The sequence below is a fragment of the Miscanthus floridulus genome, chromosome 7 (genome assembly GCF_019320115.1).
Source record: "Miscanthus floridulus cultivar M001 chromosome 7, ASM1932011v1, whole genome shotgun sequence".
Taxonomy (NCBI): domain Eukaryota; kingdom Viridiplantae; phylum Streptophyta; class Magnoliopsida; order Poales; family Poaceae; genus Miscanthus; species Miscanthus floridulus.
The window spans coordinates 9,461,792-9,486,874 of NC_089586.1; the positions used below are offsets into that span (position 1 = coordinate 9,461,792).

The window sequence follows — 25,083 nt, forward strand, 5'->3', positions numbered from 1 at the left end:
AATCCCGTAGGATGTTGTGGCTGAGGACGCACTCTTCTATGGGGGCTAGTGAAGGAGGCTGTGGGACATAGTCCTCGGGTACCCCGTAAGGAAGAGAGAAAATCTAGTCCGACTAGGATTCTCTGCATGTAATCCAAGTAACATTGCTATCCTGTAATCCTACTAGGACTCCTCTATTGTAACCAACAAGGAATCTGCCCCCTTGGACTATATAAAGGAGGGCAGGGCTCCCTAGATCGGTAGCCATGAGACAACAGATGTACCAACACAATCACACAAACCAATCCAACACAAAAAGACCACACGCCACACTTGACTAAGGTATTACGCTTATTGCGTCCTGAACCAGTATAAATCGTCTGTCTCTTGCGTTGACCGCCGAGTTCAGCATATATCAAGGCCCACCAACCATCGTCCCGGGTAACCCCATGACGAGTTATCGGTCCTCAAACACTGACAGAAGCATCAAACCTCTTGTAGCAATGCGGCACCATATGCCCCTCCTTCCCGCACAGTTGGCAGGTCACGTCAGAGGAGGAGCTACCCTGAGCATGGCTACCACCACAACCGTCCCTCTAGTCACGTCCGCCAGATCCACGACCTCCTCCACAGCCATGGGAGAAGCCGCCATTCTTGTGACCTCCCTTGGATGCCACATTTGCCGAGGAGTGAGATCCCCCAGCGTGGAGCTCCATCCGCTGTTCGAAGCTAATGAGTTGTGTATACAATTCATCCACTGAAATGGGCTCAACTTGCGCAGCCACAGTAGACACCACCGGGTTGAACTCCATGTCAAGCCTGGTGAGAATATAGGAGACAAGCTCCTCGTCTTCAAGTCGATGGCCAGCAGATGCCATCTCATCTGCTAACCCTTTCATCTTCGAGAAATATTCATTGATCGTGGGCGCTCCGTTGGACGCCATCGCCAGCACCATGCAAGTGCTGACCACATGCACACGGGTGGGCAACGAACATCCCCTCTATGGCCGCCCAAGCAACCACAACAGTCTTAGCAGTGGAGACCTGATCTCATGTGAGAGGTTGGAGAGGAGGTAGTTGAGGACGGTCTGGTCCTTCATGAACCAGTTCTCATATGTACTCTGGGTTTGGAGTAGGCTTGGTGTCCTTCCCTTTCTCATCGCCCGTGGTGGCGAGGAACACTGATGGAGCCTCCGTTGCTGAGCTAATGTGCCCAGCGAGTTGGGTACTCCTCAGTGCTGATAGCACTTGGGCACGCCACATCATGTGAATGGAGCACATGATCTTCTCGCTCATGGGACAGCCGAGCAAAGGATCAACAGACGCAGTGGATGAAGATTGGGACGCCACGTTCGAGTTCCTTTAGGAAGAGGGCTCTGAATACCATGTGGAAATGTGTGGAACGAGATACCTCTCTAGGTACTCAGCTGCATGTTAATATAGATCAGGAAGCCCTAGATGGCTTGTACAGCAAAGTAGATTACAACAAGATAGATTACACGGAGTAACAAACTCCCATCTTGGACTGCAAGCCAAGATATTCTAGATACACGCTAACAACCGAGGATAGGATAACAACCTATCGTCTAACACCGCTACTGCTCCGATCCTCCTACTTCGACAGCTTCATTATGTTGGCCACTGGATCACCGGCTCAGGCGAGTGAACCACTCAGCCGATCTTGCCGAGCACCCACTAGTGTTGCCGAGCACCCACTAGCCGTGCCAACCACGAGTAGACGTTGTCCATGCCACGCACTACGACCAGAGCTAGAAGAACAAGAAGAAGGGAGAACAGAGCAAGTACACACAATACAAGACACTAGCGTTGGCTAAAGCCCTGTCTGTGAGATGGCAAATCTGAACTCTCTTTACTGAGTTGTCGTGTATGTCCATTTATACAACTCTATCTATCTAGTCCTAGCACAGCACACATGCTACAACAGTAACTAGATAACCTGACAGGGCTGACTCTGCATCGGCCACTGCCTGTTCCTACAGTGCTACAGGTGAGCGGTGCGGCGCCTGCACCTACAGCGCTATAGTGTCATAGCAGGGGGCCAGTTCGACACCGCCTTCCCTTGCTGTGTTCACACAAGGAATACAGTGGATTAGCTAATAATGTTCCCCTAATCCTACTGCTAAACCTTGTACCCCCTCCATGCCGATCATCTCCTTCAGCTCTATGAGTTGAAGTCGTTCGAGCGGCTTGGTGAGGACGTCCGTGAGCTGCCAACCAATTTCGACAAACTCGATGATGATCTGCCCTCCATCGACACAGTCCTTGAGGAAGTGGAACTTCATGTCGATGTGTTTACTCCGGTCATGCAAAACTGGATTCTTCGCGAGGGCGATGGTGGGCTAGTTGTCCACCATCAGTGCTGGTGGGTGAGCTTCCACGCCGGTCAGCTCGCCCAGCAGTCGGCATAGCCACACAACTTGGCACGCCGCTATGGCCGCTGCTATGTACTCTGCCTCGCACGTAGATAGCACCACCATCTTTTGTTTCAGCGATAGCCATGAAATTGGGGCTGACCCAAGGAAGACGAGCATGCCAGAGGTGCTCCGTCATCCGTCGATGTCCCCCGCCATGTCTACATCGCTGAACACCGTGAGCTACAGCCTACTCCCGCCGGTCTTTGGGAAGATGATTCCTTGATTCACCGTCCCCTTTATGTAGCATAGTAGCCGCTTCACCGCAGTCCAGTGATCCTCTCTAGGATCTTTCATGAAGCGACTAACGTAGCCCATGGTGAACGCAATGTCTGGCCTCGTGTGGACTAGGTAGCGTAGACCACCGACGATGCTCCGGTAGAGTGTCGCATCCACCTTTGCCATAGTACTAGCCTTCGTCAGCTTCAGTCGCTCCTCCATCGGAGTCACGCATGGCTTGCACTCCACCATGCCGCTCCTCTCCAATAGCTTGGAGGCATACGCTGTAACACCCCGGGTGTTTAAATACTAAAACTGTCATGTCATCATATGCATTGCAAGGCAATTGGTCATATTAAACACTTTGTATGCATTCACTAAAATAAGTTTACATTTATGTTATAAGCATTGCTTGGTATTGTTTGAATCAAGTTTGAAATCTTTGTATTGATTTGAAACTCCGAAAACCCTGATTTTCAATATTTAAATCCTACCATGAAAATCCATTTCAAAATCTAAGCATATTTTGGGGTTGAGTCCAAAAGCAAAAGTTTAGAGCTTGACAAGTTAAGAAAAGTTTGTTTTTGGAGTTTTTCAAGTTGTTTAGTAAAATTTGAAGTTATTTAAAAAGGCAAAATTCCTTAAATATCCCCGCTTTAAATTCAAAAGTTCATTTCAAAATGTAGGCCGAATTTGGGTATGGTTTCAAAAGCAAAGTTGTAGAACTTTTGATTTTGAACAACTTTAGTTTTTGGAGATTTTTGAGTTGTTATGAAAATTTGGGAGTAATTTGTGAAATTTGGTGAATGGCAAATCTATAATTTTTGGGAACAGTGTCCACCGCCGAAGCTACATTGCCGGCGTTTCCTTCTTCGGCGTTCCAGGCGCGGTCATGGCCATTTTGGCGTCACGCTGGCGTGGTGAAGGCCACAGCACAGCTTCCTCGAGCTTCTTGGCCCCCTTTATAGCCTGAGCCGCCGTCGTCTTTGCCCTTTCTTCTTGCTCTGTTTTTCCCGTCGCCTTGCTCATCTCCGGTGAGCCCGCGCCATCGTTGTTGTGCTCCACCGTCGCTGATAAGCTAGTTCCAGCTTCGCTTACTCCTTGCGCATCCAGCCAACCCACCAATTCGGCTTGTCTTCGTCGGGAACTCGAGTTGCATTGTCTTCTTCCTCGCGGCCGGCAACTCCTCCGTCGAGCATGATTCGTCGCGGCCAGAGCTCCACAGTGCATCTTCGTCCCTGGTTTTGGTTGATTCCATTTCATTTCGATGCTATGGTACTTAATCCATAGTTGGTTGCTCATTTTGACCACTGCAGTCACCGGTTCTTCCTCACCGACGATCTTTGCTCCACCGTGATCACCGTGATCGTCGTCACGCCTCTCTGTTGCTTCTCCGACCTCGCTCCTTGCTTCAATGCGTTTGGGGTGAGCCACTGGTGCTTCCTAGGCCATCTATTTGAGCTCTACCAGTTGCACGCCGCCGGCGTAGCGCTGCCATGCCAGCGCGTCCACCATGGCCGACGACGAGCTAGTATAGGGCTATAATCAGTGCTGATAGGGACGTCAATCGATGCGCCTAGTCTTGGTGATCATTTTGGTACTTTGGCCGTTGCCAGTGGACTCACCGTCGATGAGTTTACGTCGGTCAGCGCCGTCGCCGTCGTGGTCAAACGTGCGAGGTTAGGGATGACAGGTGGGACCCGTTGTCAGTGACTCACCGTTCAAATGGATTTTTCTATTTTTAGATTTGAATGAATAGTGATGCAATTTGTTATTTTTGTGTAGATTTATTTAGAGCTCCAAAAATTATGAAAATTTTTGTGTGACTTCTCTGTGATGTATAGTATTTAATAAAAATATGAAATAATGTTTTTCAGTACTATTTGAATGTGATAAAAATTGCTCAATTTATTAATAAATGGATTTCCATGATTTTTCTAGGCTTATTTAATTGTCCAAAAATTATGAAATTTGTTTTGCCACTTACTTACCATGTAATGAACATTTACTAAAATTTTGAGCTCAATTAAAATAAGTTGATTTATTTCATAATTTTGAATTAAATAATTAATTCATAAAAACAAATAGTAACATTTGATGATTTAGGTTTTGTTTGAAATTTTGGATTGAGTGATGACCTTGGGTCATTAGTTGATAATGATCCTTGGCAATTGATGTATGTGTTATGAAAAAGATGTAGTTGTTTGACTTGCAACTGTACCGCGAAGGAAAGTTGTATTCAAATTGTTAATTTTTGTATCCATCATCGAGCATCATGTTTCGTATTCCGCATCATGTTAAACATGGCATTGTTATTACGTGTAGTGAACGAAGATGAACATGTGGTAGTTAATCAAGTTGTTGAGGAGGTTAATCCGTCTGTGGAGGTCGGATCAAATACTTGTGAAACGTCGCAGGAACCGGACTTTTCCGTCAACGAAGGCAAGCCCCGGATGCATACAACCCTACCTTCTGTTTTATAAATTAATTTTGCTTTTGCTTTCTGTTACTGCATTAAGTGATTAGGAGTTAAGTAAGAGCCTAATTGGTGCATTACCACCCTTGTTATTCCATATTTACCATATTACCAGTTTTAAACTCGTATATGCCTAGTTTTGCTTAGGTATGCGTAGAACGATGAAAGTCGGGTGATTACCTGCCACCTGCAAGTTTTAAATAGAACATTGGTTAATTATGTTAGCATGTGATATGGGAATGTGGAGTAATAAATCTAGACCGGGCGGACTCGGTGAGTGTGAGCCACCAGACATGGAGGTCTTGTGAGCGGGGTCTTTCCACCTGTGTCGATTAAGGCACGTCCGTTGTTGAATTGCATGAGGTGAGAATTTGTAGTACTAACCACATACTCCGGTAAGCCTTTGCTCAGCTATTCTATTATGAGAATGGCTACTCACGCACTGGGAGTGGAGAGATGGCGAGAGTAGCGTGTACCCACGTGGCCATGGGCTGGAATGGTGGAGTACTGTATTCTCGGGTGGCACGGACCTATTCTTGTTTTAGAGGATCCGAGGATAGGTTGGTATATGTAGGTCGGGGACATACACATGTCGTGTGGTCTGGAATTCCCAGCTGGGTTTTAATCGGTTCGAATCGTCGTTGCTCCTCGGTTATGGAGACTCAACTCACTGTTCGTCATCGTAGTATTAATAACTGGAACTTGAATAAGGCTTGTGAAGGTGTTGGATATAAAGTTTCATGATCTCAGCACGGATCGTGTCAGCTTTGTATATAATTCTTATGAAGTTTTCTATATAAAGAATTTTGTTAAAAGAGCTTTTACGCAAAAGAACTTTGATCATTGTTAAAGCTATACCTTGAATCCCTGAGCCTACATTCCTAAGTTTATCAGTTCTTATTTCGGTTAAGTCTTGTTGAGTACTTTTGTACTTAGGGTTCGTTGACCCTTGTTGCAGGTGAGCCTCATGAGCAGATCTGTTTTGGATCGTGCTGCATGACTATCGTTCGTTCTGACGATGAGAAGTAAATGTGTGATCCTTAGGTAGGATGTTTATTTTGTGTGTTATGTATATGTTAAATATGCCACTCCACTACTACTATGGTTTGTAATAATTATCGAACTTAGTTTGTAAGGTTTGAAACAACTGGTTTGTAAACTATGTTATCATAAGACTTTCGCTATTTTTACTCTGGTGTGGATATTTGAATAAATGTTGTAATACTGCAATGACTCTGTAACGTGATCCTGCTCGGAAATCGTGGATGATTCGGGGTTCCCCGAGGACACCCGACAGTCTTTTTAAGTTAATGGAAACATATGCATAAATGTCAAAGGTCGTCAGACAGTGATAGGTGCATGTGGGCCCTATAACTTAGGAGGTTCTGCCACATACGCGCCCTGACCGAGCGTGAGTTTCTCCTTCCCCTGTCTCACCTTGATGCCGAGGTAGTAGGAGAGTGCGTCGAGATCACTCATTCGAAAACGAGCTACCATCTCACGCTTGAAGCTGTTGATGTCCTCCGTGCGCGCGCCGGTGATGATTAAGTCATCCACATACACGCCGACCACGAGCTCCTCCTTCCCCTATCATCGCGTGTAGAGTGCGTGCTCGGTTGCGCACCTTTGAAACCCAAGCTTGCCCAGCGTGGTGTCAAGCTTGGCGTTCCATGCTCGAGGGGCTTGCCGCAGCCCATAGAGCGCTTTGCGCAGTCAGAGCACCCTATGCTCCTCTCCCTTGATGGCGAATCCTAGAGGTTGCCTGATGAAGACCGTTTCTGCCAGCTCGCTGTTGAGGAAGGCTGATTTAACGTCCAAGTGATGGACGCACCAGTCGTTTGCTGCTGCCAAAGCAAGTAGCAAATGGACCGACTCCATGCGCGCTACTAGCTCAAAGACCTCCTCGAAGTCTATGCCCTCGCGCTATACAAAGCCTCGGGCAACGAGGCGTGCCTTGTGCTTGACAATGGCACCGAGCTCGTCCCTTTTGACCTTGTACACCCACTTTAGGCTGATCGGACGGCATCCTGGAGGTGCATCAACGAGCTGCCAAGTCTCATTTTCCTCGATCGCCTTTATCTCCTCCAGCATCGCCCGTCACTAGTTTCCATCACGCTCGGCTAGCGTGAATGTGGGTGGTTCCTCTGCACTAATGAGTAGCAGCTCTGCGTCATTGAGCAGCCTGCTCGCTAGACCTGAGGGACCTGTACCGCCGACGATGTCGTCCAGCCTGTGGAACCTCAACTCCTCACCTTCGTGGTAGGCGTCCACAAACTTAGTGATGTCACATGGAGGTGAGGCGAACTCGATCGGCATCGATGGAGTTCCCTGTTCCACCGGAGTGCTCGGCATAGCACTTGACGTGCTCAGCACTGCTTCTGGATAGCTCGTCATTACTCCTACAGTGTTCGGCCACATTGTAGGAGTGTCCAGCCTCAGTCTTCGAGTAGTCGGCACCACTGCAAGACGTCTTGGCTCCGCCACGAGAGTGCTTGGCACCCATTCTGAAGTGGTCACCACCACTGCAGAACCTCCTGGCTCCACTCCTGGCATGCTCGACATCCCTCCCAAAGTGCTCAGCACTGCCCTAGAAGTGCTCGACTCTACTGCCAGAGTGCTCGGCTCTTGTCTCGGAGTGCTTGGCACCTGTTCCGCAGCATCTCCACTGCTGTGGATGACCAAGTGCTCGACGACGAAGGTGTTGGTGAAGCCGCCAGCTTCCCCCATGCTCGGACTGCTCCAGTCCCAAGCCGCATTCTCGTCGAACATGACGTCACGCGAGACAAGAACTTTGTCTCCGCGTGGGTCATAGAGTCGATACGCCTTGGTACCCTCCGCGTAGCCCAGGAACACCATGGGTGTGCTCCTGTCCTCTAGCTTGGTGAGGTTCAGCTTCGTCTTCCTGACGTGGCCGATGCAACCAAATGTCTGGAGGAAGGACACGTTCAGCTTGCACTCATACCAAGCTTCGAATGGTGTCTTGCCCGTCAGGGCCTTGGTCGGAGCGCGGTTGAGGATGAACACCGCCGTGGTCACCGCCTCTCCCTAGAACTTTGTCGGCATCCATTTGGCCTTCATCATGGATTGGGCCATGCCGACCACCGTCTGGTTCTGCCTCTCCACCATGCCATTCTGTTGTAGCGAGTACAGCGCGGTGTGGTGTTGCCCCACACCCTGATCCGCGCAGTACGCAGCGAACTCCACCGAAGTGAATTCACCACCACGATCAGTCCTCAGCACGTGGAGCTTCTTGCCGCTCTCGGCCTCCACACGCATCTTGAACTTCTTGATCGCCCCCGCCGCTTCGTCCTTGCTCGTCAGGAGTTGCAGCCACATGTAGCGACTGCAATCATCCACGAGCAGGAGGAAGTACCGCCAACCACCGCATGTAGCAGGCGTGATCGGCCCGTAGAGGTCACCGTGAATGAGCTCGAGAGCTTCCTCCACGTGATACTTGGCCGCCTTTGGGAAAGGTAGCCTCCTCTGCTTCTTGGCCAGGCAGCTGTCACATAGCTCGCCTCCGTGCTTGATGTGGGGTAGCCCTCAGACCATCTGCCCCAGCCGGCCAAGCGCGTCGAAGCTGAGATATCCAAACCAGGCATGCCACATCCACGGTTCCTCGGAGTGCCTTACTGCCAGGCACACCGGCTGCTCTACCTTCAGGTCGAGCAAGTACAACCGGTTTAGGGACCTCTTCACCTTGGCAAGAAGTCACTGCTTCTGGTCCCTGATCCTATGGACACTGTCCTTGATTAGAACCTCGCTACCGCGCTCATCCAGCTGACAAATGCTGATGATGCTTGAACACAGCTGCAGGATGTAATATACATCCGTTAGCGCGTGGTGCTCCCCGTTCTGGCATCTGAAGATGATGGTGCCGCTCTCTTGGATAGCCACCCTTGAGCCATCACCAAACTTCACCGTACCGGTAACATTGTCGTCGAGCCCAGAGAAGGATTCCTTGGAGCCCGTCATGTGGTTGCTGGCACCAGAGTCCAGATACCACTGCTGCTCCTGGTCGACGCCCACACGCCCGAGGTGAACTTGGATGTGTGGTTCGTCGAGGTTGACGGTCTTCAGAGCCCTCCCAGGTCCTTCCACCATCGTCGCCTCTTTCCTCTCCTCGGCCTTGACGTCGTGCAGTGCACAGAACGTCGCCATCAGGATAGTGGCCTCATCCTCATCATCGGCTTGCGCCAGATGAGCCTGAGCCTTCTTCTCCTGCTTGCGATTTGGGCACTCTCGTGCCTAATGGCCCATCTTCCCGCAACGCCGGCAGGCGTTGGGGTCGACCTGCTTCTTCTCCGAAGAAGCCCTGTCGCGGTGCTTGCCCTTGCCACCGCGACTGGAGGAGGCTGCCTTCCCGGAGTTCCTCCAAGCAGCCCACTCCTCTTCCGTCAGCAGGAGTTTCCTGCTGTCCTTCGTTGCTGTTGCCTGCTCCAGGCATTCGTCCACCGCCCGTAGATGGCCTATCACATCCTCAATTGTGAGGGTGGACAAGTCCAGCATCGTCTCTATGGAGAGAGCGATCTGGATGTACTTCACCGGAACGGAGTGGAGGTACTTGGAGACCGCCTCTTCTTCGTCGATGGTGACGTCGTGGCTCTTCAGCTTGCTGATGAGCGTCTGCAGGCAGAGGGAGAAATCCTCCACCGTTTCACCATCCTTGAACTTGAGGAGGGCGTACTCCTGCTTCAGAAGCTAGGCCGTCGCCTTCTTTGCGCAGTCGGAACCGACGCGCATTGCCGCAATAGCCTCACACGGCTCCTTAGCCGAGATCTTCACCCCCAACGACTCCCTGTACTCCGTCGGTACAGCAGCGAGGATAGTCTCTAATGCTGACATGTCATCTTCCTCATTGTCGGTGCCCTTGTCAACAGCATTCTAGAGCCGTCGGGCTCTGAGCTTGACCTTCATGGTCACCGACCACTCTCCATAGTTGGTGTGAGTCAGCGTCGGCCAATTGGTGCCGCTGACCTCCCGCACCGTGCGAACAACGACCTCCTCTCGTGGCTGGGCAGCCATAGCAGTGCCACTGCTGTCGCCCAACTCCGAACCGCCTGTCGTCGCCATCAGTTAGACTGGCGACGGCACTCTGGCGCTCTGATACCACTTGTTGGCCCACTGGATCACCGCCTCAGGCGAGTGAACCACTCAACCGATCTTGCCGAGCACCCACTAGTCGTGCCGACCACGAGTAGATGTTGTCCGTGCCACGCACTACGACCAGAGCTAGAAGAAGAAGGGAGAACAGAGCAAGCACGCACAATACAAGACACCAGCGTTGGCCAAAGCCCTGTCTGTGAGATGGTAAATCTGAACTCTCTTTACTGAGTTGCGTGTATGTCCATTTATACAACTCTATCTATCTAGTCCTAGCACAGCGCACATGCTGCAACAGTAACTAGATAACCTAACAGGGCTAACTCTGCGTCGACCACTGTCTGTTCCTACAGTGCTGCAGGTGAGCGGTGCGGCGCCTGCACCTGCAGCGCTACAGTGTCACAGCAGGGGGCCAGTTCGACACCGCCTTTCTTGCTGTGTTCACACAAGAAATACATTGGATTAGCTGACACATTAGTGTGCGGTTTGCCGTGTGCCGCCAGCGGCCAACCCGCAAGGGATCTGCAGTCCACAATCCACCAGGGACTACAGCGGTGCTTACTAGAGCCTGCATCTTAGCAGCGTCACCTCGACCTGTGGCCTAGAATCGAGCTGCGTGGCGAGGACGAGACAGCTGCGGTCCACGAAGGACGCATGGATCTATGTCAAAATTCTAGGTGACTCCCAAACCTATCTACCTAATAAGCTATAACACGAACAGACGATGAGCTACCTGGGCAGAGAAACGTACAAGAAGCTACCAACACAAGCTGGGCAGGAGGAGATTTGCATTGCATCCCTATAATTCCCTACTCATCGACGAGCCTAATATAAGCACGCTCGGCACAGAGGGATGGAGAATGAACCGGGCAGTACTAAATAAAAGCACATTCAATTCAAGCAACGTGGGGTGGCAATCGAAGAAATGCTATATCGTTTCCTCTGTAGTTCATGGGCCTATATATTGAGACATCAATCACCACATCTCATTTTTATAGTGGCACTTGTCCATTCGATTGGAAAGCAATTCTCAGTCGATATTATCTGCAGTCCTTTTAATTTCTCGGTCGATATTGGGGAAAAATAGTGTTCTTGTCGCAGCCATCCAACACCAAAAACTTGAATTCTGACAGTGTAAGTGCTCAGCTGCATGTGCACCTATGAACAAGGGGTCATGCCAAGATGTACCACGAGGTATCACAATTTATAACTTGTAAGGTACACAAAGTAATTAGTATCTAGGTACTGAAATTTGGTGCCTCATTAATCTACATGGAGCCGTCCTTCTCCACATGCTAGAATTTTAATAAAAGGTATAAATATTAGAAATTTGTTTTTAGTACCAATGTCTAATGACATCATTAATCTACATTTTTTACTTCCAAATTTGTGTATTATTAGTTTTTACAAATTTTAATCAACTTGTTAAATTGAAACTCTTGTATGTAGTCATACATCATGGTAATATTTTGTTTAGGTTTAAAATTTTTAGAAAATCATATCTTTTTTAGAGTTCTAGAAAATCATATCTTTTGTTGAAAGTCTATACAAATCTCAGCGAAATTTCATGAATTTCGATAATTTCATATGTCTGAAAAATTTTGAATACCGAAATTGAAAACCTATCCTTTTCTTCTAACCAAGTCTATCTCCCTGGTAAATGCATTAATTCTGGGGATTAAAAAAACCGGACCATGTTCTTTTTGCAGACAATTGTGGTCGCCATTTCATGACAGGATCAGCGCCTAACTTGCTGCTTGCCACTGTCAAAGTTGCGGTTTCCTATAAAGCTCGTGGTGCAGAAAACATTTAAGCTACTCCAGTGAGTATAGCATGTAGATGTGCGCTGGTGGCTGGTTGTCCACAATTTTCCGGAGATTCCAATGCCGAATACAATCTCGGGCCTCGAGGCCGGAATGGAGCCGGATGAGCTCATGAGCACTGAAACCGGAAGCAGGACAACAATGCAAAGCCAGGCAGGAGCAGAGCACATCACATCTTCCGAACCCTCAGGGCACGTACAGCGGTAGTCCTTTCCCCGTCTCTATCTGTGCAAGTTTACAAAAATCCCCTCCGTTCTGCTTAGAGACGGTCTCCCCGTCGTCTCGCGAAGCGACGATGAAGGCCCGTGCTCCGAGGCCCAATCGACGGGGTCAGCTGCACTGTACGACCTCGCCCCCTCGAGTCGACGGCGTGCTCGGATCCCACACGGGCGCTCATGGTCTCTGCATTAGGCGCGCGCGGGATGTACTGCACGGCACAATGGTACATAGAAATAATATTCATGATTGATCACGGTTACATGCAAGTATTTAAACGATTTGTAGATAGCCAATTAGACAGCAGTTATCTATGGATTGTATAAACTGTCTGTTTAGCCGTCTATGTTGTAAATCCCAAAAACTGACAGACACATGCCCTCAGGCATTTCCCTTTTATAGCTGGACGCCTGGAGCCCTGGACTGTCACTTTGTAGTTTGGGACAGGTCCAAACTAAAACAACTCGACTTTATTTACCATACGGCCCGTAAACAATTCAATTTTATGTACTTTAGAAATGGCGAAAGTAATTAATAGAAGTTCTTGTAGTCATTCAGTTTATGAAAACCGAAGCATGTCAAATGCTATATCACCATTTGTGATCTTCTGCATTGCATGCCATTTGTGATCGTCAGAGCGTATTGATGTAGATGTCACAGCATTAACCGATCATACATATATACCTGGTGTCCTCACATGTCACTCTAGAGTAGTGGTATAAATAAATATACAGCACCATGTTCCAATATCTAAGGTATTTTTTTTGTACAAACATATGTCGCTCTAGAGTATAAATAAATACAGCACCATCTTGCCGACTAACTATTTTTTTTCCTTTCTGAGAGATTAAGACTACCACCAATAATCGAAGCATCGAGTCAACTTCCTGACAGGTATAGCCTTAATCTCCCGGCCAGGCGGCGTCACTAATGACTCATCAAAATCGTCATGTTTACTATGAAAAACTAGATGATACCCCGCGCGTTGCTGCGGGGGAATCGTGGTGTTATAAAGGGGGAAGAGGATTTATGGAGCTTGAGACTTTATATGTAGCATCCACCATGATAGCATAGAGAGTAGCGGCAGATTGAGAGAAAATTTCATATAAATAATGGATAATAATGTGAAATAAAATGAGAAAATAATATCATCTTATTGGTTCACTGTTTTTTAAATCATTGTACAAAGTTCATCCCAGTTCAATTACAAAACAAAAGGTGTTATGTTTAGAAATTCAGCACATGTTGCATTGACATCACAATTGTGTGTACTGATAGACAGGACAATAAATTGTAAGAGCTTTTGAGATACTAACTATTGGGAAACTGTGAATGTCTATGTTGCCAGCACTAAAATACTGAACTTGGTGCAGTGATAAATTCTAATGGCATCTTCAGTAAGTAATTGTTCTTCTCTATATGCAGAGGGAAATACCCACATTGTGAAATAATGCTTGGCTTCTTCCTGATTTTAGCATAAAATCTCCAGCCCAATCATGGAAGACCATGATCCATCTTCACTAACTGAGAAATCTGACAAAACATCTTCAATTGAAAAATGGTTAGTTATCTCTTGATTTAAAACAAAAAAGAGATGTATGTGACATAAGAAAAAAGCATCCAAATACCACCGCGGAAAGCTGTAAATCTTGTAGGAGATGAGGAAAAAGTAGTGTATGAAAGTTTTTCTAGTGCAAGAAGTAGAACCATCGGCATCACCTGCTAGAGCTTATCTAGTGCAAGAAGTAGAACCATCGGCATCACCCGGTGAAGTTTATCAGGGTCAGGGTCAGAAAAATCATTCACGGACTGACCTGATGACTGGAAATTGCACAAATGAGAATAAAAATTATACAACCTAAATTTGAAAGCAAGAAGTATAGAAATCTAAATTACTAATGACTGATAACGAACTCGCCTTGGCATTTCCCAGCTGCAGCAGCTGGGATGGGCTCTCCGGATGCACTGGTTGTGGCTGCTGAAAACTGAACCTGATAGGCCCTGGGCGGCTTTCCAGATCCAAGTGCACCCTGCGGTCAAAGCTTTCTTTAGAGTGGCCATTGTCTCAGAAGTTGGCAATGGCAAGAACACAATTTTTTAGACTGACAGGTGGCTGCACTTAAAGAGCCTGGATCAATTAGTGCCTACTCTTTTTGGATCAGTCAACAACAAAGCAAGGAAAAGGACAGTGTATGAAGCCCTTACCGAGATGAAATGGGTGCAGGACATACGGGGTGCCACTACAGTTCCGTGTTGATACTGGTCTGAAATTTGGCTTGTTCGGCTTCTTTTTTCAGCCGAAACAGTGTTTTTCTCTTACAACATTTCAGTCAGAATAGTGTTTTTCAGTCAGTTTCAGCCAAGTTTCAGACCAGCGAACGGGGCCCAGTTTCAGACCAGTGTTTTTCAAATTGTGGGACCTTCTCTCCTATTTGACTTTGCAACCTGAAGTAGATGATGCCCATATATGGCAATTCTCTAGTTCAGGAGTGTACTCTGCTAAATCTGCATATGAGGGATTTTTTATTGGAGCTATGCAGTTTGGGCCTTGGGAAAGAATCTGGAAGAGCTGGGCACCAGGCAAATGCAAGTTATTCATGTGGTTAGTGGCACACAATAGGTGCTGGACTGCAGATCGTCTTGCTAAAAGAGGTCTGCCCCATCCTGAACGCTGCCCGTTCTGTGATCAAGCTGAGGAAACGATTGAACACCTATTGATTGAACACCTATTGATCTCATGTGTCTTCTCCCGGCAAGTATGGTACAACATTCTACATAAGGTCGGCCTGCAGGACCTCTCCCCCCGCCTGATGACAACTCCTTTGATGCATGGTGAGCAAGAACTAATTCTGGGGTTGCCAGACTAAAAAAGGTCTCAATTCCATCATCATTTTGGGAGCTTGGTCTATTTGGAATCATCGCAATCGTTGTGTGTTTGATGGGATTCAACGGAGCCTAAATAGTGTTCTGGTTTCAGTAAAGGATGAGTTTCTCTTGTGGAGTTTGGCCGGAGCTCGGGGAATATCCAATCTCCTTGCTCTAGAGCCTGCCAATGTGTGAGTTCCTCTCTAGTGTCTTGGGTCAAGTTTGAATTTTGAGAGAGAGGTACAATATTAGATGTAAAAGGGTGTGTGTATAGGTGTGTGGCTGTACGGGGTTTCTAAACCCAATCCTTTATTCTTCTTAATATAATGATACGTAGCTCTTATGCGTGTTCGAAAAAAAAACTCCATGTAGACCTGCTAGCTAGATATCACTGAGTAGGTCGTGGATATCACCTGTGCTAGGTTGGTGCAGCTAGCGATCTAGCCTTCTGCACGTTTTAGGATGGCTACGTAAGAACAAATGACTAATGAACATGCCTAGCCGAATTGTCATTGAGAAGGTTCATATATAAAGGGAGGGCGCCTCTGTACGTGGAGAAGATGGTTAGACGGAGGGAGACAGACGGGCAGAAACGCAGAAACGACTGTTTAGTATTCTAGATGCTTCAATCGGGTGCATTTATGGCCACTGTGGGTCGCCAGTAAAAGCCAACATGCAACAGCATCAAGGTGAACAGGCAGAGGTGCGCTCACAGTGCTGAGGGGCTTCGGCTGCTGCAGACTTGTGGTGGTGGGACCCTAAATGACGTGGCTTCACGAAATCATAGGAAAATAAGTTAGTGGGGTTCTCCTATTTAGATACAGTAGATGAAGGACAGAAACCTGAACCCGTGACCTTTTGTATACTCAAAATTGATGGAAATAAAAAAAGATCATCCCGTGTTGCTACACAATAGTGAGCAGAGTGGAGCTTGCACCCAAAACCAGGAGGGGCCAACACAATGTCAGTAGAGGTCACTTTGAAAATTAATCAGTAAAACAACATAAGCATTGCTGCTCTTACTATGGAATTCGCACAAACATAGGGGGGGGCCATGGTGGCCCATCTTTAATTTGCTCTAACGAAGCTCTGCCTCTAGTGAGTGCTTAGGTCTATACTCGTCACTACCGACCCTTGCTTCTCTATCTAGATAGAAATACCACTGACATTTTATCATGACATCTAAAAAACAGCAAGCCATTGAATGGTTTGGCTCCTAAGACCAGTTGGATAACCCAAGCTTATCCTACGTAGGATTTAAGTTATCGACTCTAGATATAAACTTGTGTAGATTATCACACCTCAAAAAAATCCGTAAGCAGTAGGACTTCAAAGAATAATTTATCTGCATCGAGTCAAGTACCACTAAAAAGCACATATCACAATCGACAAAAAGCATGTCCATCATACATTCATCATTGGTCATACCTTCCTTGCTAACTTTTACTCGCCTATAATTTTTTTGATGCAATTTGTGATCATAGGACCTGGTGCAAGCGGTAGAGTCTTACCACCTGTGATCGGAAGGTCCCGGATTCGAGTCGCGGTCTCCTCGTATTGCACAGGCGAGGGTAAGGCTTGCCACTAACACCTTTCCCACTAGTAGAGAACAGACCTTTGATCCTCGGCCAAAATGGGCTCTAGTCCCGGAATTTTTTGCCCCCGGGACTAGAAATACCTTTAGTCCCGGTTGGTGGCTCCAACCGGGACTAAAGGTCCCTGCCCAACGGCTACTGCGCCAGACAGAGGTGGCAGGGACCTTTAGTCCCGGTTGGAGCCACCAACCGGGACTAAAGGTATACTTTTACTCCCGGTTGGTGGCTCCAACCGGGAGTAAAGGTCTACTCCCGGGCCGTGGCTGCGCCCGGGGTTGGAAAGTTACCTTTAGTCCCGGTTGGATCTATCAACCGGGACTAAATGTTCTCCCTTTATAAATCGGCCGTCTCCTATTCCTCCCCGAGCCCGAGCTCAGCACATTTTGAAGCTCACTGCAGTAGTGTTCTTGCTTCCTCCCTCCCTCCATTGTTCCTCCATCCATTCTTCGATTCCTCCGTCGATTTCTTCAATTCCTCCGTCGATTCTTCAGTTGTAAAGGTTACCAATCTCATACTCTCATTTTTTACCATTTTCTTATGCCATTTTATTCACTATATATATTTATGGTTCTTTATTGTGGTTTTTTTCATTTGTAAGCAATTTGAGCTCAAAATCACTTTAAGCTTGCATATTTACATGAAAGAAGGTTAAAGTATATATAAATATAAAGTTAGAAAATAGTTAGAAAATTATAGCAAATCCTTACTAGTTGAACTTGCGGACCGTGTTCAGGTCGGCGAGGATGTTCTCTGCCGAGCGGTAACGGACGTCAAGGAGGAGCTTTGATTCTACGAGGGAGAGCGATAACGGTCGTGGAAGACCGTGTTCCCTTCCTCGTAGAATCGGAGCTCTTCCTTGACCAAGTACGGTGCCGTCCGGTGGAGAAATGCTCGCCGAGCTGATCACGTAAGCAAGGTCAACTAGTACGGATGGTTATTTATTCACATGTCCCGATATCGTCGTAGTAGTCTGTCAATCACCGTACCTAAACATAGTATATATAAATAAAAACTTAGAAAATAGTTAGAAAATTATAGAAAATCCGTACTAGTTGAACTTGCGGACCGTGTTCAGCTCGGCAAGCATGTTCTCTGTCGAGCGGTAACGGACATCAAGGAGGAGCTTTGATTCTACGAGGGAGAGCGACAACGGTCGTGGGAGACCGTGTTCCCTTCCTCATAGAATCGGAGCTCTTCCTTGACCAAGTACGGTGCTGTCCGGTGGAGAAATGCTCGCCGAGATGATCACGTAAGCAAGGTCAATTAGTACGGATGGTTATTTATTCACACGTCTCGATATCGTCGTAGTAGTCTGTTATGTGTGTACATTCCCATTCTTCTGTTAATTTGCGGAAATATCATATGAATTACTTACCTGCCGTAGTAAAAGACGAGAACACAATGACCATTAAAAATATCATTGTTTAGAGATCTAGATAATTTTATTGTTTGTTAATTTTATTTGTTTATAAAAGAAGAAATTTATAGTGTATTAAAAAATGAGTATAGAGAGTAGATGGCAACTGCTTCCGGGTCCTCGGCCTCTCATGGGTTTCCAAAGCGACTTAGGCCGGGCCTTCCTCTCATTCTATGCGGCAAGTGTCGTGATGAGACGAAGATTGTGATGGAGTACCGAGTGAAGAAGGAGGGTCCCAACAAGGATCGTATCTTCTACAAGTGTCCGGATCGCAATGTGAGTTATTTTATCGTATTTAATGATTATGGTTAGTTTATACCTATTTTCATGATGGTTGTGATTAAAGTTCTAATTTTTTGTTTTAATTTCAGTGGGATGGCAGTGGACGATGTTCAGGCTTCTACTGGGAGGAAGAGTATGTTGAACTCGTGCAAAAATATCTTGCACAACAGGCAGATACGGCGGCTAATGAGGCAGTGATCCAGCCGAAGAAGCCCAAAGATGTTGCACAATCGGGGGATCTGTCTGTTTTAGTTGAGATTGGTCGTGAAATCCTTGTGCTCCTGAAATGTATTTTAGCTTTAGTTCTTTTAGTGGTAGTTGGGATTGTCTACATTGTAGCGATGCTTTCATAAATTTGTATCTTTTGTGGTGGCACGCATGTTGTTTAAATAATTAATTATGATCTAGGTTTTAATATGATATTTATGTCATGTAATGCAGATGAGCCGTCATTGGATGTATAATGCTGATCGTCGCTCACAAGAGTTCATTGACGGCGTGCATTCTTTGTTACGTGCGGCCGAGGCAAACAAACGCGACGGTTTCATGTGCTGCCCATGTGCCATATGTAAGAATACGGTGGAATATCCTTGCTCAAGGACTCTTCATTCACACTTGTTCAAGTCGGGTTTCATGCCAAACTATATTTGTTGGACAAAGCACGGAGAAACCGGTGTTGTAATGGAAGAAGATGAAGAAGAACAATGGAACGACAATGATATTATTCCTGATGGTGCGTGCTTCAATGATACTGCAATGGGAGAAGCTGAAGAAGAGGTAGCCGCAGAAGATGAGCCGGCTGATGATCTTTGTCAGGTCATTCGTGATGCACAAAGAGAATGTGAAAGTGAAAAGGAGAAGATCAAGTTCGAGCGGATGCTAGAAGATCACAAGAAATTGTTGTACCCAACTTGTGATGTAGGGCAGAAAAAGTTGGGAACCACACTAGAATTGCTGCAATGGAAGGCAAAGAATGGTGTATCTGACAAGGGATTTGGAGAGTTACTAAAAATCCAAAAGAAGATGCTTCCGAAGTACAATGAATTATCCGCCACTACCTACGAAGCAAAACAAGTTGTCTGTCCTATGGGGCTAGAAATAGAGAAGATACATGCATGTCCTAATGACTGCATCCTATACCGTGGCAAAGAGTACGAGAAATTGGATGCATGCCCGGTATGCCATGCGTCGCGGTATAAGATCAGGCGAGATGACCCTGGTGATGTTGAGGGCGAACGTCCGCGTAAGAAAATCCCTGCCAAGGTTATGTGGTATGCTCCTATAATACCACGCTTGAAACGTCTGTTCAGAAACAAAGAACATGCAAAATTGTTACGATGGCACAAAGAAGACCGTAAGGTAGACAATATGTTGAGACACCCTGCTGATGGGTCCCAGTGGAGAGCAATCGACAGAGAATTCCCGGAGTTTGCAAATGACGCAAGAAACTTAAGGTTTGCTTTAAGTACAGATGGTATCAATCCTTTTGGAGAGCAGAACAGTAGTCATAGCACTTGGCCTGTTACTCTAAGTATCTACAACATTCCTCCTTGGTTATGCATGAAGCGGAAGTTCATTATGATGCCTGTGCTCATCCAAGGCCTGAAGCAACCTGGCAATGACATCGATGTGTACCTGAGACCACTTATTAACGTTAAAATGATGTGAAAACAAATTTCCTGTCCAAAACCAATAATTTTAATAATTTTAATTAAACACTACATTTTTGCATTAACGAAATAATAAATATTAGTTACATTATGTTTTATAATTCTAACAAAAAATAAAAAAAGTTAGGTTATCGATTTTTCCTATGTGCAATAAACAAAAATAAAATTCATATTTTTAACAAAATAATTTTATGCCTTTTATTTAATTTACTATATATTTAATAAAAACTATTGCATTTCTATTGTATTTAACAAGACTATTGCTTAAAACAGGCGGGAAACGAAACTGCAGGCCACCTTTACTCCCGGGTGGGAAGCCCACCCGGGAGTAAAGGTGGGCTGCAATTTCGTGGCCCGCCAAAAAAAAGCCTTTACTCCCGGTGCGTGTTACCAACCGGGAGTATATACCTTTACTCCCAGTTGGTAACACGCACCGGGAGTAAAGGCACCTTTACTCCCGGTTGGTAATACGCACCGGGAGTAAAGGGTTTTTACTCCCGGTTGGTGGCTGGCACCGGGAGTAATTCTCCTCTGCTATATAACCTCCAGCGCCTGGCAGATCGATCCGCTCGTCTTCTTCCTCGTCGAACACCGCCGCCCTCTTCTTCCTCGCGCCGCGTCCGTTCGCCTTCCGTGAAACCGGCGCCGCCGTCTTCTTCCTTGTGCGGCCTCCACCGCGCGCGCCCGTGCCCCTCCTCCGCGCTTGCCCGTGGCCCTCCACCGCGCCCTCCTCCGCGCCCGAGGCCCTCCACCGCGCGTTGCCCCACCGCGCCAGCCCGAGGCCCTCCAGTACGTACACTGCCGAGCTTGATCGAGGTGATATATTCGTCGATCTCTTTGTACATTCGTCCGAGCCCTCCACTGCCGAGTTATAGATCACGTCGAAAACTACAACTTTGGTGTAAGCCATGTCAAAGGTCGAGGTCGATTGAAAATTCCAAATTTTGAATCACAAAATCTAGAAACTAAAAATGAATATTTGGAACTCTAAATGATTTTAAATAAAAACATATCTTAAGGCAAGTTTTGAATATTTGGAACTCTAAATGACAAGTATAATTAAGGATCACCAATGAAATTACTTTAGAAATTAATTAGATCGATGTAAATCCATGGCTTGTATAATAAACACGCTATATATTATTTGGAAACAACGCTACGAACCATCCGCTAATGATCCAGCCCATCAACCGCCATATATTCATCACTATATGATATGCCATTATTTCAAGATGTAGTTTCAATAGAAGAATTTTTTCTATCTTCATAGATCAATGTTTGTTAACGAAATTTTATCCAAATATATTCATGTAGGGTCTTTTTTTTTGAAGGATTTGTTGTAGGATATATAATGGTCAAATAGGAACTCAATTTTGATACCCAGTTTGTAAACTAAGCGTTTTTTAGTTTATCAAAAATATCACATGTGATGATGTTAGCAGTTTTTGTTGGACTTGCATGCATGGCTACAGACAAATGAAGGAAAACTTCAATGTTTCTTCATTTGTGAACTTTGAATATACAGATATAATATATTAATGTTGCTAAAGTAATATGAGCATTACATATTTTTTTCCGCGAAGACTATCTTCAAACTTTATATCATAGCATCAGAGATCGCCTGTAGAAGAAGAAAATAAATTCTTATCATTTCGGAAATAGTAATGGTTATATGAGCAATAAGACACATATACTTATATTTCATAATGACTTATACTTACATTATTAACATAGAATTTTCTCATATGATGAATGACTACATGGTTCACATGGTACATAGGATCACAACATCACGCACCGACACCGCCCCGGCCCGCCTCACGTCGTCGTCGTCGTCAGCACGCCGGCCCGCCTCACGTCATCGTCGTCAGCACACCGGCCACCGCGCCGACACGTATATATACGTCATTTGTATTCATATGCATTTCGTCCATGCGTTTCTATGTATACGGCGGAGCACCGCCGCCCTCGTTCACCCATGTGTACAGACATATATATGGCGGAGTGGAGCACCGCCACTCTTGTCACACCGCCCTTTCTCGTGCCCTAATTCGCCCTAGTACCGACGTAGTTCATCCTAGTGTGGCGAATTGCGTCCGTGATCGAGGGGCAAGATTTAATAATGCATATTGTTTGTAGATTTTACGCATGTAATAAGCAAAGATTTGACGTACTATATATTGGTTTTGTTTTTTGAAGCTAGATGGCCGACCCGAGAAATATGGATGAGGAGGAGTTGATGATGAATTTGATCAACACTGGCACTCAAGTTGCCAGCGATGATGGTGCTAAAAATAACGTGCAAGAGGATGTAGATGACGGGAGTCAGTACTTAGCTCTTGAACAAAATGAGCAACAACATATTGGCCAAGTATATATTTTTTATTATTAGCTATATATATATATTATCATATGTCTTATGTGTGCTCATGACATTAAAAATAATGTTTATGTTTTGTAGCCCTCTGGATCGACATCAACCAACTACAACGAAGAGTAAAAATGTTCGAGGTCCCAAAAAGCCATTGGAGGGTCGCTTCATCATCTCGGAGTTCAATGTGGATACAGGAGAACCGGGGGGGCCGAATAAAATAAAATTTGTGCACCACTGTGGTTACCTTGTATGGGACCGGCTCCCTATTAGTACCCGTGAATGGAAGAAGAAGACCAATGCTCCTCATATCAGTTTTGTCTCCGATCGTGACAAGGCGTTAATTTGGAATGATGTCTTGGTACATTTCACGCTCCAAACAGATGATTATGATGATATAATAGATGGTGATGAATTGAAGGAGCGAGTTAGGGATTGGGCAATGAAGAAGATGGCCACCCAGTTTCAGACTTGGAAGAAACACCTATACACGACGTATGTCAAGAAGAACATAGCACCAGATTTTACTGTCCCAGGCCCGATCTCAAAGCAGAGGCCCTATTGGGATGAGTTTGTACAGTACAAGACTTCGGAAGAGGGTGTGAGTCGGGTGATAAAGAACCAACGTAATGCCCAACAGAAGACATACCACCATACCTTGGGATCAGGTGGCTACCCGACTGCCATTAAGAAGTGGAACAAAATGGAAGCAGACCTTCTTACCAAGGGTATCAGACCAGAATCACTCGAGTGGGGAGAACGTGCAAAGAATTGGTTTTTCGCTCATGGGGGAACACTAGACCAGGAGACAGGGAAGTGCGTTTATGGCACAAGACTGCAAGAAGCAGCAGAAAGATTGTTTTATGCTCAGAGAGCTACTGCTAGTGGTGCGTTCAGGCCCAACAGAGAGAAGGATGAGCTGACATACGCCATCGGGACTATTGAACATGGTGGCCGAACTAGAGGCAAAGGAAGTGTCTCGTGGGAGCATGGATTCCCTCAGGACAGACCTTCCTACAGAAGTCGCCAGAGAAAGAAGGAAGAAGAGGCACATCGGCTCCAGAGGTTGGAGGAAGCGGTGCGTGAAGCACAGGAGCGGGAAAAAAACCTTGAAGCGAGAATGCAGGAGGAAATCAAAAGGCAAATGCAAATAGCAGTGAGTGCAAGCAAGCAGGCATCAGAGCCAGGAATCAACATTAGCCAATCTGTTCAGTTGAAAAGCAGCTGCGCTTCCACGGAGATACCAAATCAAGGGGACACAGGACTGCGCTTCCCTGTGGATGACGTCACTGAACCTTGTACAACGTGTGAGCTACACATTCCGAAGGAGAATTCCACAATCAAGGTGGCTATCAGTCTTGTTAATCCTATCGACCGAACCAAGACACCAAGGATTCATGGGAATATAATCCAAGAAGGATATGCTACCATCTCGGTAGATAAAGCTGAAAAAGGTTTTAGTGATTTGCCTCTTGACATTCCTGGAGGTGATGGCGAGAAGACTCTAGGAGAAGCGGAGAAGACATTCATTCTATGGCGCAAGCGCTACATCATCATTCCAGGGATGTTGGCTCCACCTCCTCCTGAACTACCTCACCATAGGTACGTGCGGATGAAAACACTACATCATTAATTTGTATTGGCTTAAATAATTAACAATCTGCTCATAATAATATGTTATTCCTTTTTTTGTAGCAGATCCTCCCCCAACCTAAATCCAATTGTTCAATCACCAGATCATCATAGTGCTCTGTACGATGACATTGTGTTGGAAGACGAGGCTGCATCCACACCCTCTCTAAGGAGGTCTCCAACGCCGCTGCCAACATCTCCAAGGAGGTCTCCAACGCCTCCCCCACCCCCGCCTACCAAGAAGCCTAGCAAGAGGCCAGCCCCTCAAACGAAGAACCAGTCCCCGCCTGCAAAGAAAGCCACCGTGAAACCAAGGGCTATTCCCAAAATAATATCTGAAGAGAAGGAAGAAGGAACTGATGCATATAAAAAAGACATGTCTAGATTCTATGACAAACTTAAAATGAATCAAGAAGCAAGGAGAAACCCAGAGAAACCGTACTTCTTCGTAGCTCCGGATATTTTAAGAAAAAAGGTGACTTCTTACCAGCAACAACAGCGGGAATCTTGTAAGCCGTCCAAATCAACGTTATCAGACTATGACCGCACTCTCACCAAGTCAATTGAGGCGGCACAGAAAAAGAAGCGGGCAGGGAAAGGAGTTGCCCAACTCGGACAACAAGCGCACCAATCAATCCCCCCGCTAGTTGTTGGTAATGAATATAGTTCGAATTTAGGATTAATGCATCAGGCAAACATACCTCTGGATGTCGATTTGGATCACCTTGGTGAATTTCTTGATGAGACTGGTCTCGACCTTTACCAGATGTTTGGTGATGGAAACATTGAGAGTGCGGCGGAGGTTGATATTTGGAAGAAAAAATTTGTACTAGGCTAGAGTTTATACAACCCTCAAGCCTTATCTGATCTGGGGACGCAAATGTACCTGCTAAACAAGTGGTACATGCAGGCGTCTACTAGTGGAGACTTCTGCGTTGGTGTCAGAATTAGAGACGAACATTGGTTTCGTGGCGATGATGTTATGTATGTTGACTTTGCAGAA

At 46.2% G+C, this 25,083-nt stretch overlaps 1 long non-coding RNA gene and 1 other non-coding gene across 2 annotated transcripts; one reads left to right on the forward strand and one right to left on the reverse strand.

The window, feature by feature from the left end:
- Nucleotides 1–700: 700 nt before the first annotated feature.
- Nucleotides 701–839, reverse strand: LOC136468279 (small nucleolar RNA Z247). The gene has a single exon (XR_010761795.1). It is a non-coding gene; the product is annotated as a small nucleolar RNA Z247 (small nucleolar RNA).
- A 17,482-nt stretch (nt 840–18,321) lies between these two features.
- LOC136462511 (uncharacterized) lies at nt 18,322–18,761 on the forward strand. Its single transcript, XR_010760740.1, has 2 exons — nt 18,322–18,401; nt 18,497–18,761. It is a non-coding gene; the product is annotated as an uncharacterized lncRNA (long non-coding RNA).
- The last annotated feature ends 6,322 nt before the right edge of the window (nt 18,762–25,083 follow it).